Here is a 14,999-nt window from a genome sequence, read left to right on the forward strand (position 1 = left end):
TCGGGACTGGAAGCATTGATGAGGCTGTTGCTGGGGCTCAGGGTAGGTGACTATTATTTTTATTATAATTTATAAAATGTATTATTATCTTTATTATTTTTACAGCACCCCAGGCATATATAATTTTTTCCCCCAGACAACCCTTTGCACTATAAGACACAGAAAAGCACAGTTAAATATACTTGCATGTAAATCTCTGTTTTCTTGAAACAATAATACAATTTGTTTTGCATGTAATCTGTAAACATTGAAGGTATTTAATATGAATTAAATTTTTTAAATGCTTGTTGTACTTGCACTATTGTTAACTCCTTGTCACACAATTCAGAAACAATCTAAATTATATTTTATACGTGTTGCTAACATTATTACACACACATATTCCTGCCAATGCATGCTGGACTTCCAGACTGTGTGCGGCACCCTCGCCTGCCAACGCTCATGTGTTAAGACCTGTTGGCAGACTTAACCATTGATCAGTGAACTTGTATTTTGTGAGATTATTTGGTAGATAAAGTTATCATTACATCTTTACTCTGGTACACTATATGGGAAACATCCATGAACAGTTTTAAAATATTCTTTTCATCTTTCTTTTGCTTTCATCACCCACTAATCCTTAACATCCCCAATTTTCCCCAAAACAACTGCTGCCCCCTGTATTGCCCACTTTAAGGCTAGTGAAATCTCCGGGCAGAAATCTTTGGCCAGTGCCCACTGAATCAATCAGCACTAGGACCGCGTGGACACTGCAGTCTCCAATAGACTGTAATGTTTTCCGCGAGTATTTCCGCCTGAAGAATGAGCAACACCATTCTTGAGGCGGAAATTTTAAAACAGATTTTCCATTCACAAATTTCACTTCACAAATTCTGAAGTGTGAATTTGTGAAGGGAAACCGTACTGAAGGACAGTACCTCTTTAATGTGCAGGGAGCAATCTGTCAATCATCAATGGGTGGGTGGGGCTAGGGATTTTCCCTGTGCTTTATTATGGGAACTTGAAATGAATAGGTCTCCTCAACTGCTTTACATTACAGTCTAAGTGACATACCACTGACATCATTAAGAACGTCACTATATTATGCTGCTCTCGTTGACAAATAGGCAGGTTAATGATCACGTAATGGTATTAGTGTGTTTTTCTGTTTTTGCATTGAGTGCTCCAGTTCAGAACTTCTCAATGTGGGACCATATGGGATACTTTCTAGTTTCAGTCCTCCATGGTGTATTTATGTTTTTTAAATGTATTTTATATATGCAATAAATAGTTGGAGATAGAATTGCTGCCCAATTGCTTTTTTAATTTGTGTTTGGATTATGTGCCTAAAACGAAAACTAAGATTGAAAGTAGCAAAAATAAAGTACTATTTAAAGATCAGTTCCTAAATAAAACAGAAATAATACAGGTTTTGACCCAGCATCAATTAGAATTGGAACATCTTTTATACCACCCTATTTATGTGGTTTTGTACCATATAAATACTATTTTTTAAGATATACATTTTCTTTATTAGCATAATTTGAAATGTCTTCATTATGTCCCCATTATAGAACTAGAGATTTAAATCCCCAGAGTAAATGCTAGATAGATATACAGTATGTAAGACATTGGAAGCCAGTCATCAATCAATTGGAGTCCATATAACAGTATGTGGCACTACTTGGTATTAGATGCTCTAGAACATAATGTCCAAGAGGTTATTAAACCCATTTAATGCCTTACTCATCCAGGAACTGCCTACATACTCTGGCCACATGAGGCTGGGCATTTTCCTGCACCAGGAGTAACCTAGGGCTCATTAGGTCTGACAAATGGATTTCCTCCCAGTAACAGCAGTCAGGGTACCCTTGGCTATCAAGTAGAAGTCATCCAAGGATATGCCTTTCAAGGCTATCACTGATCCACTATTAAACTGGTCATACTGGATGATGTTGCAGATAGCATAAGGTTTTCCATGTCTGTCACATGTGCTCATTGTAAACCAGGTACTCTTGTTATTCCTAGCACAGAGGAGAAAATACTAGTCATAATGCTGGACTGATGCCCGTATTGATTCCTGTTCAGCTTGTCTGGTGTAATGGCCCATGTCCTGGTATCAGTTATGTGTTATTGAGACTGTGCTTGGTAAAGAAGAAGCAAATGCTCCAAAACCAGGTTACAGTTTGCAAATACACATAGGGATCATTGGAATTAAAGGCAACCGGTATGTAAAACATAACTGCAGTGTTGTTGATGTTTAAAGCGTACCTATCATATCACAGAAAAAAAAAGTTATATGTTCTTCAGTACCTCATCCTGATCACGGACATATAACTTTTATGTGTCTAGCTTCTGTATTTCTTTTAAAATCAGCTTATATCAGATCACACTGAATTTCCATCCTCTCTCAGGCAGGGGGCGTGTCCCTCTCTTGCCCTCACTGTACATGACTAAACGTCCTCCCTCACTGTGTGTCACTGAGCTGTCAGCCAATCACTGCACTCTGTTCTGTAATCCTTTCCTCTCTGGTTTTAAGCTGCACATGTTACACAGAGAGGAAGAAGGATTACTGGAGTTTGGCTGCTGTTCTCCTTATACACTATGTAGTAGAGCCCCGCACGGCTTTTCAATCCTGCTCCAGCCCGATCCCGAATTTTTTTTGTCCAATCCTGTCCACTAACATAGGAATGTACAGATTCTAGGGTGCAATGCTCTGCACATACTCCCAATGTATAGTAGTATGTGTAGTACACACACTGCTATCTATACATGTGGGATATGTGCAGAGCATTGCACTCTAATGTATGTACAGATGTGAATAGCAGTGACTGCAGACTCAGAGGCCCTAGGTCACTGACTGATGCAATGCTCTGCACATACCCCACCTGTATAGGAATGTACATACACACACTGCTATACACATGACTGCAGAGCATTGCACCCCAGGGACTGTAGAAGATACTAGGGTGCAATGCTCTGCAGTGCACTTACCCCTATGTGAATAGCAGTGCAGACAGAGGCCCAGGGCCGCAGCACAGCTCGCTGTGTGTGTGAATTGTGAGTAACATTGGTGGCAACTCTGACCTACGAGGCTGGCAGGAAACGAAGGAGCAGTTTTCTAATCAATTTGGTGATAGTGGCCATTTAAAGGGATACTGTGGGAAAAAAAAATTTTAATCAACTGGTGCCAGAAAGTTAAACAGATTTGTAAATTACATTTGTAAATTACTTCTATTTAAAAATTCTTCCACTTATCAGCTGCTGTATGCTCCACAGGAATTGTGTAGTTTATTTTCAGTCTGACCACAGTGCACTCTATGTAAACTTATGACTTCAATTTTTTTTTAAGCAAAACAGTTTAAAATTATTCTTGAAATTTCAATACGTCAAAACTTGCCAAAAGCATAAATAGAGTTAAAAACCTATTACACTCCTTCCATGTTTTTAAGCATTGAATATCTGACCCCGACTGTTAAATTACATAAGGAACAGCATGCAAAGTTACAATTACTGTAATATGGCTTTTTTCTACTATATAAATGAATGGTATGTCTATAGAATTTGTTCTAATTTACATCTTAGTAATATTCTAACAAAAAAAGATTGTAAAATTGTTTCATTGTGTGGTCAAAATCTTATTACAGTTATAACAGCTACTGTAGACCTAATGATCAGATAGGTCAGTTATTGGTACTTTAAAGGGGTACTCCAGTGGGGAAAAAATGTTCAAATCAACTGGTTCCAGAAAGTTAAACAGATTTGTAAATTACTTCTGTATAAAAAATCTTAATCATTCCAGTACTTATCAGCTGCCGTATGCTCCAGAGGAAGTTAAGTTGTTCTTTTCAGTCTGACCACAGTACTCTCTGCTGACAATTCTGTTCCTGTCAAAAACTGTCCAGAGCAGGAGCAAATCCCCATAGCAAACCTCTCCTGCTCTGGACAGTTCTAGACATGTTCAGAGGTGTCAGCAGAGAGCACTGTGGTCAGACTGAAAAGAACAACTCAACTTCCCGTGGAGCATACAGCAGCTGATAAGTACTGGAAGGATTAAGATTGTTTAATAGAAGTAATTTACAAATCTGTTTAACTTTCTGGCACCAGTTGATTTGAATTTTTTTCCCTTCCATTGAAGTACCCCTTTAAGGGTGCATATATTTTCTCTCCATATCTACTGTGTGCAGACTCTTCCTGGTGTGAACATGCTTCTATGCGCAACACTCTGAGCCAATCAGAAGTGTCCCCACACTGCTTCCCTTTCCCTCTGCCCCTTATGTTGTCTCATTTAAACACTAAGAGACAGAAAAACTGCAGCTGTAATTTCCTCTTATTTCTGTCTAGTATTTATTGCATTACAACTAGGGGGACTTCAAGGGGTTTTATCATTAAATTAAATAGGTCTAAACGGATGCATTATGTGAAATAGAACTTTCAAAAGTAATTTTCAGAAATCAACCTTTTTTGAAAGGGTACCCTGCAAATATATGCTAGATGTTCACTTGTTTTATGGTTGTTTCCATGGGATATGTCCTGTTTGCAGTTTTCCTTTATGGTCAGGCATGCTCAGTTGCTTATTTCTCGTCACACATAGTGAATATATAGCCAAATAGACCATAGTACATACAGCTGTTACACTGACCTCTCAGAACCTTTTAGAAATACATCATGCACTGCAAATATGTATGAAGAGTCTAGCTGAATATTCACTGGCCATTATGTGGTAAATATGCATTATGTACTACTATAGCTGTCTATATTACAGGCTGTAACACTAAATTCACTTGGCAGGAATGGGAGGGGGGGAGGGGTGGAAGGCTATAATTCACTATAGTTAGGGTATGTACACACTACAGAATTAAACAAGGAAAATATCCTCCCTCAATTCCTCTAGTGACTCACACCTTTCTGCTCCATGATAAATGAATCAGAAATGATGCAGAATAGGCACTCATTTCCACAGCAATGTATAGCTGTTGACATAGTGATGAGTTGAGTAAGATGAACTAGCTGTATTGCGGCGGAGACTCATCTAAGAGAGCTTTGAACACATAGGTTGTGCTGTAGGCTGGAGGAACCCAAGCTGGGAGAGAGAGTAATATCACCTTATTACAGGTGTGGTAAAGATAGTTTCCAGTTGGAGACGTGTTTGGAGGTGGTCATGCTGCCCGCTCCTTCCATCCTGCTGCTACAAAACTCCAAGTGTCTGTGACATAGCCTGTAGAGCTGAGTATGGAGGACATATGGCTGTGTACTTAGGCATTCTGTAGAGTATAGTCATGCATTAATTACAGTGGAATACAGCACAGTTAAATCCACATGCATATGTGATGTTGTGTCTGACTGCAGTTGTTCATTTTTCTTTTTCTTTCCATCCAAGCCAAATTGCCATGATGACTTTTGGCCGCAACCTTTATGATGCCCCTTAGTTCCCCAACATAGTAAGGATGCCCCCTTAGTGCTCCACATGCAGAAAGGATGCCACCTTAGTGCTTTTACAATAATTATGACACCTTAGTTCCTTCACACAGGAAGGACCTCCCTTTTTACCTCACACATGGTATGGATGCCCCCTTAGTGCCCTCAGTAGTGATGTCTCTTAATACTTCCTCACACAGAAACAGTAAAACTCTTAAATTCATAAAATCAATAGTTACCAAGACTCATTCCCAATAAAGTTTTGCAACCTGCGCTTTTGTGCAGGGTGAAGTAATATTGTCACTACATTTTGCCGACATCATCTTGTCAGTTACAGGCTAGTTTAGGCAAGCGGCTTATAAGACTTCTTAATGGGACTCCAGTAGAGGACTGCAATGCAGTAATGTTACCACAGATGTGTGCACCAAGCCACCAATAGCAGGGATGACAGAAGAAATGGTGAAGTAGACTGTACATTTTTTATTTATTTGAAATTGTATACTGAGGATGCAGACTGGATCCAGGACATTACGGTTGTATGAGGACAATATTCCGAAGAAAAAAAAAATCTGCTTACCATAACAGTTATTGTAAGTCATGAAATGCAAAAGTGGTTTCTCAGTCTATCTGTAAGGAGTCCTGATTTTATTTCAAGTGCGTTATGTACATTCTTAATTAGTCACTACCAGCCATTAAGTGCAGTCCTTGGCAGATTGTGTGAATTAAGCTAAAATACTGGTTAAAAGAGCTAAATCTCAAGTTTTAGACAGAACTTTTCTGTTGCCTATCATGAAATTCAGTGTCAAATAATGGTAATTTAGAGCCTGGGGCGAAGTGAAAAAAGCAGAGTTATTTTTATGGGAAGCTTGTAGAGCTGTCCGCTGACTGACAGATAGTGCCATAAATACATTGCCTCCCTCATTCCCATTGTCCCTGGGGATGCTGTGTGCAGCTTATTGCTGTAATGCTCTAAGCTGCTTTTCCCAGTCTTTTCATCAAAATAAATGGTGGATTCCCGGGACCAGAATAACTTTTTTTTTTTTTTTACCGAAGCAAAGGTTTGCATTCATCGCCTATACATCTACTGTATGTATGTATAATATATTTATATATATATATATATATATATATATATATATATATATATATACACATATATACTTTTGTCATTTTGCCCAACCACAGGGATGGATTGGCTACAGCTTCAGGTTGATTTCTCAGCATTGTACAGAAATGTAAAGTTGAAAATATGGTTTGCCTCTAACATTATGGGTAGAGATGAGCGAATCGAATCTGACGCAACCGAATTCGTTTCAAATTTCAGGAAAAATTCCATTCACAACGAATGCGAATATCGCCACAATTCTATAGCGTGAATCGCTTTATTAAACTCCATTTAGTGCGGTCCAGGCTCCAGGGCATCTAAAATGGCTGATCCACATGTGAGGACATGGGGCAAGGAATCCTGGGAACAAGGGTAAGCAGGATTACCTGAATCACATGCAGCATGCAGCCTATCAGCAACCAGTCACCCCTGTGATGTCACAGCCCTATATAATCGGCAGCCATATTGTGGCCAGTCACTTCAGCCTTTCACTGCAGAGAGATGAATAGGGACAGACAGCGCTGTGTGTTGCACAGAAAAGCTTTTTTCCAGCAGCAATTCACCTCCTAGTCAAGTCAGCATTCTGTTGCACAGAGAGAGGGACAGAGAGCAGTGTGTGTTTCACCGAAAAGCATTCTTACTGCAGCAATTCACCTCCCAGTCACTGTCTACAGTGTTCTATTACAGAGAGGAAAAGAGAGCAGTGTGTTGCACAGAACAGCAGCGATTCACCTCAAGCACAAATCCTGCCTAGAAGCACTGATAGGGAAGGGAGTTAGATTGAGAGAGAAAGTGCAATTTTGGGTGTAGAACACAGCGACTGTGTGCTGCAGAACTGGTGTGTACTGCTGGTGTTGTGCACAAATACTTTTTCAAGCGTACTTTTAGCATATTTTTCTCCCCTCAAATGTGCATACCACATACGAACATCTAAGTGGTGTACTGTTTTGTTCCTGTTTAAGTCTCAAGGACCTAGATACTGTGAATGGCCAGGCAAAAGTACATACTGGCTGGTGTTTTACCCAAATGCCTTTTTAAGTGTACTGTAGCGCATTTTTCTCCCCTCATAAGTGCATACCACATACGTACATCTAAGTGGTGTACTATTTTGTTCCTGTTTAAGTCTTAAGGGCCTAGATACTGTGAAAGGTCAGGCAAAAGTACTCACTGGCTGGTGTCGTACACAAAAACTTTTTTACGCGTACCGCAGCGCCTTTTTCTCCCCTCATAAGTGCATACCACATACGTACATCTAAGTGGTGTACTGTTTTGTTCCTGTTAAAGTCTCAAGGGCCTAGATACTGTAAAAGGCCAGGCAAAAGTACTCACTGGCTGGTGTTGTACACAAATACTTTTTTTAAGGGTACTGTAGCACATTTTTCTCCCCTCATAAGTGCATACCACCTACATACATCTAAGTAGTGTACTATTTTGTTCCTGTTAAAGTCTCAAGGGCCTAGATACCGTGAAATGCCAGGCAAAAGTACACACTGGCTGGTATTCTACACAAATACTGTTTTAAGTGTAGTGGAGCCTATTGTACTCCCCTCATATATGCACTAAGTATGTCAGGCAGATAAGTACCAGGATGTGCACAAAGGAGTGGCAGAGGCCTAAATTCATCGGGCAGAGGTCGCAGCAGACTAGGGGCGAGTGGCAGCAGGAGTTTCAGCGAGAGGCTTGAGCTCCCGGTATCAGCTACCGGTCATGTCTCAACCAGCAGCCCATCTGCCATCATTAATGGTTAACTCAGTCATCCATTTCATTCCAAGGGACATCTGACACCCCCAGTCAACAGTCAATGGGTTGTATACCAATTATTTGTTTAAATTATATTAAATATTATTTAAAAAATGTACAAGTCACATGCAGATTACAGGCGTCGCTATTAGAATCACTGCTGCAGAGCATCTGGATGTGTAAGCAGGGCCAGGAGACCATATGGCGTCACAATTAAAGAGATTTTTTAAATAAAATTTTTATATAATTTTAATTTATTAAAAAAAAAATTTTTAATCCTTTTTTTTGAGGACCCATTGAAGGGCAAGTCTGGTGCCAGCAGCCGCGGTTATCCCAGCTCTATGTAGTGGAAGTGTTAAGATTTTTAAGTAAAAGAAAATGACAATTCTGGATAAAATTGTTTTGAAACCAACTGGTGGCAAAACATTAATCTCAGAGTTCCCCACATTCAGGTTTATGGAATGGACTGTTGCCAACATTTCTACAACTTAACCTCTTAAGGATGGAGGGCGTATCCATACACCCCCGTTTTAAAGTCCTTAAGGACTGAGGGCGTATGGATACATACATGGATGCATCTGGAGGGTCACAGTTTGGAGACCACTATAGAGTGGTGCCCAAACGGTAGCCCTCCAGATGTTGCAGAACTACAACTCTCAGCATGCCTAGACTGCCCAGGCATGCTGGGAGTTGTAGTTCTGTAACATCTGTCCATTCAGATTTTGAAATTTTCATGAACATTTTGAAAATTGCTGCTATATTTGAAGCCCTCTAATGTCTTCAAAAAGTAAAAATAGATTAATTTTATGATTCCAACATAAAGTAGACATATTGTATTTGGGAATCAATATAACATTTATTTGGAATATCAATTTTCCTTACAAGCAGAGAGTTTCAAAGTTAGAAAAATGCTCTATTTTCAAAATTTTCATGACATTTTTTGATTTTTCACCAAGAAAGGATGCAAGAAACGACAAAAGTTTAAAGCTATGTTAAAGTAGAATATGTCACGAAAAAACAATCTCGGAATCAGAATAATCGGTAAAAGTATCTTAGAGTTATTAATGCATAAAGTGACAGTGGTCAGAATTGCAAAAAAGGGCTCAGTCCTTAAGGTGAAAAAGGCCTCAATCCTTAAAGGGTTAAACTGCCCCCATTTTAAATCCACCCTTGATGACCTTGTCACATATAATACTACCTCTTTTTTGATAGCACTTTTATCACAGATTTTAGTGTTTTTTGAAGTTTGCATTTTTGCACTTGTATATTCTGTAATCAGGGCTGTTACTTCGGTGAGGCGAGTGAGGTGATTGCCTCAGGTGCGCTATTGCAAGGGGGCGCAAGGGGGGTCCAGCACACATTACACTGAGGCATTGATTCCCAACCAGGGTGTCAGGACACTCTGGTGGGAAATATGGTGCTAACATTTTTAGATTTTTCTGCCCAGGCCTGCGCACCTGTGAGTCACAGGCGTGCAGGCCAGGCGGGAGGGAAGTCTGTGTGCAGTGTTGGGACGGGTGATGCTGCAGCTCCAATCCTCGTGTATCCTCCCTCTCCTGCTGAGCAGCTCTGGACTCTTGATGCTCCCTGGTCCCTCAGCAGAATGATGTGGATGGAGGGAAGGAGCAGGAGCTGCACTGACAGAGGCCTACTCAGCTTCAGGTAGTGCACCTTCATCCTTCTTTCAATCCTCTACACCTCTCTGTAACCCCTAGTAAACCTCTCTGTAACCCCTGGACACCCCTCTGTTATCCCATACACCCCGCTGTCACCACTCTACACCTTTCTGTGACCCCTCTAAACCCCTCTGCCACCCCTGTACACCCCACGGTTACCCTCTACACCCCTCTGTCACCCCTCTACACCCCTCTGTCACCCCTGTATGCCCCTCCATCACCCATGTACACCCCTCTGTCACTGTGTGGGGTAATGCAGGAGGCATTGTGTGTGCTTGTGGGGGGGAGGGGGGCTGGAGGCATTTGAGTGAGGCTGAAAACATTGGGGGAGATTTATCAAAACCTGTGCAAAGGAAAAGTTGCCCATAGCAACCAATCAGATCAAATTTCAGGGCAACTTTTCCTCTGCACAGGTTTTGATAAATCTCCCCCTTGTGCGTTGTGGGAAGGCTGGTGGCATTATGTTTGGAGGAGTCATTTGTACAGAAAAGGGGAGGATAATGCTGGAGAAGTGCAGAGCCTAATACTAATATGTTTGTGTTGCAGGTCCCATGATGTCCTGTGCCAGATGGGGAAACAAAAAAAAAAATAGATTGACTCTGATTATTCAGTAAGGGTGTCCTGCTAATTTTTTCCCCCCAAATGGAGCCCCAAGCCAAAATGGGGGGTTTCTGTCCTCAGGAGCAAAAATAGCTAGCTACAGCTCTGTCTATAATGCGCATCACATCATGTAACAATGTTTAGCACTTATCTGATCTCTCTTATAATCCTAATTTATTAGGCTAAGTGGGAAGGCTGGTGGCATTATGTTTGGAGGAGGCTGGAGTCATTTGTAGGGAAAAGGGGAGGATAATGCTGGAGAAGTGCAGAACCTAATACCAATTAGACTTGTGCAATTTGTTTCGGCACGAATGTCTAATTTACCGAATGTTACCGTTTTCGGGCATTTGGACCGATCCGAATGCACGGAAACATATTTTGAACATTCCCGAATAGCGAATAGCCACGATGATACGAACAGCAAAATAACGAATGCATTCGTTATTTACCGAATGCCTTCGTTATCCGTAAACGAAAGTAAAGAATTCATTCAAATTTTTTTATTGGTCCTTGCGCTAACACTGTTGCACTACACACTTTTTCTGTTACTGTTACCAGGGTGCCTCCAGTTGTTGCAAAACTACAACACCCCCCCTAGCATGCCCTGGGCATGCTGGGAGTTGCAGTTTTGCAACAGCTGGAGGCACACTTGGTATGTTGGCACACATGGGCTAAGCTTTTTCTTTCATTTTTAACTTACGCTAGCTTTTTTCAGAAATGGGTTATAGTAGGTCAATGACATGCATAGTAATTGCCGTGGGAACATTTTTCATTCATAAAACCGTAGACTTAATTGGATAATTGCCATTTAGAACGTTTGGGGTCCCAACGTTCTAAACGGCAATTATCCAATTAAGGCTGTGGTTTTATGAATGAAAAATGTTCCCACGGCAATTACTATGCATGTCATTGACCTACTAATCCATTTCTGAAAAAAGTGAGAGGAATTTGAAAATGAATTAAAAGCTTTGCGCATGTTTGCCAAAGAGTGCCTCCAGCTGTTGCAAAACTGCAACTCCCAGCATGCCCAGACAGCCTTTGTCAGGGCATGCTGGGTGGGTGTTGCATGCTGGGTGGGTGTTGTAGTTTTGCAACAGCTGGAGGCACCCTGGTAACAGTAACAGTGTGTTAGAGCAAGTGACATGACATGTTATACATAAATCCCCCATGACAATCAAACACATCGATCAAACACATCAATCATTCATACAGCATTCATTTATTCATTTACTCATTCATTCAACATTACATTATGTATCAATACTAAATCACATAAAATTATATTATCTTACCTGTCTTCCAATGTTCCGATCTATGCGGCTGCCCTCTTTTCCTGCACACACACGCTCCCAATAATGGTCCCCTGCTTAAAAAAGATTTACCCGAATGTACCCGAATACCAAATATATCCGAAAGAAAATAAAAACCCGAATACCGAATGTATCCGAAAAATCAAAACCGAAAATATTACCGAACCGAAAATTTTATCCAAAACGAAAAAACGAAACAAAACAAAAATGTGCACAAGCCTAATACCAATATATTTGTGTTGCAGGTTCTGCCCAAGAGTTTTGACTGGAACAGATTATCATGATGTCCTTTGCCAGATGGGGAAGAAGAAAAAAAGAGAATGACTCTGATCAGTCAACATGTCATTTGTGAGTCTCTGCATAAAACTGTACTGTGATCTACTAAAGGAACATATTAAAAAAATTATTTGGTAAGGGTGTCCCGCTAATTTTTTTTTCCAACGGGTACCCCAATTCAAAGTACGGATGGGGGGGGGGCACAATTTTCTGTTTTCGCCTCAGGAGCAAAAAGAGCTAGCTACAGCTGTGTCTGTAATGCACATCACATCATGTAACAATGTTTAGCACTTATCTGGTCGCTCCTATAATCCTAATTTATTGGGTGTTGTGGGAAGGCTGGTGGCATTATGTTTGGAGGAGGCTGGAGTCATTTGTAGGGAAAAGGGGAGGATAATGCTGGCGAAGTGCAGAGCCTAATACTAATATCTTTGTGTTGCAGGTTCTGTCCAAGAGTTTTGGCTGGAACAGATTATCATGATGTCCTGTGCCAGATGGGGAAGAAGAAAAGAAGAGAATGATCAGTGAATATGTCATTTGTGAGTCGCTGCATTAAACCGTACTGTAATCTACATTAAGAAACATATTAAAAAAATTATTCAGTAAGGGTGTCCCGCAAATTATTTTTTTCCAAGGGGTGCCCCAAGCCAAAATGGGGTGCCCCAAGCCAAGTTTTCTGTTCTCGCCTCAGGAGCAAAAAGAGCTAGCTACAGCTCTATCTGTAATGCACATCATGTAACAATGTTTAGCACTTATCTGATTGCCTTGTAGTTTGCAGACTTTGTTTAAAGACTTTTTATAATTTATGAAAAGTGACTTGTAAATTTTTATATAAAATGTAATAGAATTCAAATAATAATTTTGATCCATAAAAGCCAGGTAAGAAGTCGAGAATGGAAGGTAACCTTTTGTCACTACATTGTCATGGCATGAAGGACATTTCCAAAAGAATCTGCGTGTCATACTGAATAACAGTATTATTTCACTAACCCAGCACACACGCTATGCGTGTTACAACAAGGCAAAGTGTTCTACACCCCTATTGAGGCTCTCTGTGTGGAAAAAATTGCTGTTTTTAATAGCGATTCGCCGTGAATAAATTCGCAACAAAACTAATTTTTGGGGAATTTTTTGTTTTTAATTCAAAAATTCGCTCATCTCTAATTATGGATACACAACCAAGACTGACCAGTGAGTTATCACTCAAAAACTGGGGTTTGTTTAATAATAGGGACTTTCTTCCTAGAATTATATCATAGGCTGTTGACACATTCTCTGACCTGGTAAATAGAGATATTGGGGAATTAAAGAATAAACAAAGAGGTATCCTTAGATGGGGTCGCCCCAATATGTCCAAAAGGGAGAGTGATGCATTAGAAACATTGATAAGGGGGGAGCAATCATCATTATGGATCGTTCCATGTACCTAGAGGAGCTATATAGTCAATTGAATGAATCATCTGTATACAGATGCATTGCAACTGACCCTAAAATGATGATTGAAAAACGTCTTAAAACCCTTGTTGACCATGCACTAGCAGTGGATCTAATTTATAGTGAGTTGCACAAGTTTTTGTTACCATCTCATCCTATTACTCCTATCATATACATCTTATCTAAAATACTTAAGTGTTTGGAACGACCCCCAGGACGACCCATTGTGTCGGGCTGGGACTCGATCCTCAGCCCCTCAGCTATTTTGGTGGGATGTTTTGCAACTAGAGCGAAATCGTACATCCAAGTCACATTGGATTTTCTGAACAAAATTGCTGCTGTCTCTGTACCAGGTAATGTGACACTGGTCTCTTTTGATGTTACTAGTCTGTACACTAGTATAAAACATGAGAGGGGTTTGTAATAATGTTGTTAAGGCCTAAATGGAAACAGAGTATTCTGATGAATGCAGGTAGTTCCTCATGGGACTAATGGAAATCATACTGATATGCAACTATTTTTTGTTTGAAAACAAGGACTATGTGCAGTTAAATGGTACGGCCATGGGGTCAAATATGGCCCCCACCTATGCCAATATGGTAATGGCCGACCTGGAAGACTCTGTCGTCTATGTGTCTCCCCACTTCAGCCATGTGCTGAAGTGGTGGAGATACATTGATGATATTTTTGTGATATGCTGTGGTGATGATATGCAGCTACAGGAATTTCTAGATTTTTTGAATCAGATGGATATGGATATTGAATTCAACATTAGACTTGTGCACAAGAAAAATTTTCGTTTTGTTTTTTCGTTTTGGATAAAATTTTCGGTTCGGTGATATTTTCGGTTTTATTTTTCGGATACATTCGGTATTTGGGCGTTCGGTTAGATTTTTCGGATACATTCGGTATTCGGGTTTTTATTTTCTTTTGGATACATTTGATTTTCGAGTACATTCGGGTAAATCTTTTTATTCCTGTTTGGACTTGGACTAGCGATCCTAAAAATTATGGAGATACTTTTTTATTAAAATTTTGTAGGGTACCATAAAAAAAAAAAAATAATAAAAAAGATACAGTAGTGATGGAAAAAATTGTATCTAATGAAATGTATCTTTTTTATTATGAAATGTTTATGAATTTTTAAACAAGGATCAATTTATGTGAGCGGGTAAAGCACTAAAAATGTAGCTGACAATAATAAAAATGTAGTGTGTGCGTGTTTTTCCCTTTTTTTTTAAACATTTTTTAGGTATTACTACTACTCCCAGCATGGAACACACTGTTTCATGATGGGCGTAGTAGTACCTGTACTAACTGACAAATCGCCCGGGTCCCTTGCGATCCTCTTGTATAATTTATAGATGCGGCGGCCGCTCTTCTATGGTCCCCTGCACTGACGTATATATACACATTCATATTTCCCGCAGAGCTGTGATTGGCCAGATGATTCCAGCCAAT

General features: G+C 40.0%; 1 protein-coding gene across 2 annotated transcripts in view; it reads left to right on the forward strand.

Moving 5' to 3' along the window:
* The window catches only part of LOC130357822 (uncharacterized), a 174,781-nt gene that overhangs the window by 74,320 nt on the left and 85,462 nt on the right, over window positions 1-14,999 (forward strand). For both annotated transcript variants that reach the window (XR_008889286.1, XM_056560553.1), the window contains exons 2-3: window positions 12,074-12,176; window positions 12,547-12,643. The gene's annotated coding sequence lies outside the window, so the exon portion shown is untranslated. The remainder of the gene's footprint in view (window positions 1-12,073; window positions 12,177-12,546; window positions 12,644-14,999) is intronic.

Source organism: Hyla sarda, chromosome 2 (assembly GCF_029499605.1).
Source record: "Hyla sarda isolate aHylSar1 chromosome 2, aHylSar1.hap1, whole genome shotgun sequence".
Classification (NCBI taxonomy): Eukaryota; Metazoa; Chordata; class Amphibia; order Anura; family Hylidae; genus Hyla; species Hyla sarda.